This window comes from Urtica dioica, chromosome 3, assembly GCF_054948205.1.
Source record: "Urtica dioica subsp. dioica isolate 48M chromosome 3, U.dioica_male_clone48M_v1_H2, whole genome shotgun sequence".
Classification (NCBI taxonomy): domain Eukaryota; kingdom Viridiplantae; phylum Streptophyta; class Magnoliopsida; order Rosales; family Urticaceae; genus Urtica; species Urtica dioica.
In genome coordinates, this window is record NC_142758.1 from 20,040,727 (window position 1) to 20,042,452 (window position 1,726).

A 1,726-nucleotide genomic window follows, 5' to 3' on the forward strand; every position below is an offset into this window, starting at 1 on the left:
CAATCCCTTCTTGTTGGGTATAACCCTTTGCCACAAGTCGTGCTTTGAACGTCTCAACGTTCCCATCAGGACCCCTTTTCTTCTTGTATATCCACTTACACCCTACGGGTTTAATCCCTTCAGGAAGGTCTACAAGTTTCCAGACTTTGTTGACATACATCGAGTGCATCTCAACTTTCATGGCGTCAAGCCAAAGGTTTGATTCAGAACAAGCCATTGCTTGGCTATAGGAAACAGGATCATCCATGTCGGAGACGGCTACAAGAGAGTCTCCATAAGACATGTACCTGTCAGGCTTTTGAACAGCCCTCCCACTACTTGACGAGATTCTGTTGAGTTAGGTTGTGTTTCAGTTGGGGTAAGGACAGTTCTTACAGATGAGGTAGAAGCTTCCTCACCCAACTTTTCTTCAAGCACAATTTTGCTTCTAGGTTTCGCATCCTTCATAAAGTCCTCCTCGAGGAAACGAGCATTCGTGCTAACGAAAGTCTTATCGTCCTCGGGACTATAGAAAGTAAAACCTTTGGTTTCCTTCGGATATCCTACAAACAGGCACAATTCTGACCTACTAGCCAACTTGCTAGTCTTTTGCCTCAGCACGTGTGCAGGGCAACCCCAAATTCGGATGCGGCCAAGATTCACTTTACGGCCAGTCCATCGTTCATAAGGAGTACCAGGAACCGTCTTGGACGGAACTTGGTTCAGAATGTAGGCGGCTGTTTCGAGGGCATATCCCCAAAAGGAAAGCGGGAGTGATGAGTAACTCATCATCGATCTAACCATCTCCATAAGAGTTCGGTTTCTTCTCTCTGACACTCCGTTTTGTTGAGGTGTGCCAGGTGCGGTAAGCTGAGAAGCAATACCTTCTTCTTTAAGAAAGTCGTCGAACTCTCCAGACATATACTCACCACCTCGATCAGATCGAAGGGTTTTGATCACTTTGCCAGTTTGCTTTTCCACTAAAGCCCTAAAGACCTTAAATACGTTAAAGGTCTCGGATTTGTGTTTGAGCAAATAGACAAACCCATATCGTGAGTAATCATCAGTGAAGGTAACGAAGTATTCGTATCCTCCACGTGCCTGTTGGCTGAGCGGACCACATACATCAGAATGTATTAGTTCCAGCAACTCAGTGGCTCTTCGACCTTTATCAGAGAAAGGTCGCTTAGTCATTTTTCCTTCTATGCAGGATTCACAAGTAGGTAGTGAACCTATTGCAGAGGCTTGGAGTGGACCATCCCTCACAAGTCTCTTAATCCTTTCTAGACTGATATGACCAAGTCTTAAGTGCCATAGGTGTGTTGATTTTGTTAGATCGGAGGATTCAGAAAGTTTGATCCTCTTTGGCTCCCTAATTAGATCATTATCTATTTCGGTGTCTAAAAGAGAAGGTTGAGTGGGATAGATGTAGAAAAGAGCATTCTTCATACATGCATCAGTGACAAAAGAATTATCAGGAAACGAAATACGAATTCCATTCTTAATGAACTTTAAACAATAATTTTGCTCACGAAGACGAGCAACGGATATTAAGTTCTTCCCAAAGGTAGGAACAAAATATACATTATTCAAGTTTAAAGTGCGGTCTTCAAAAGACAGCGTCACAGATCCCACAGCCTTTGCAGACACCAGGCTCCCATCACCCCATTTGAAACAGAACTCGCCTTCCTCTAAGCTTTTGGTTTTCTTGAAACCATTCAAGGAACAGCAAATATGGTTAGTAGCA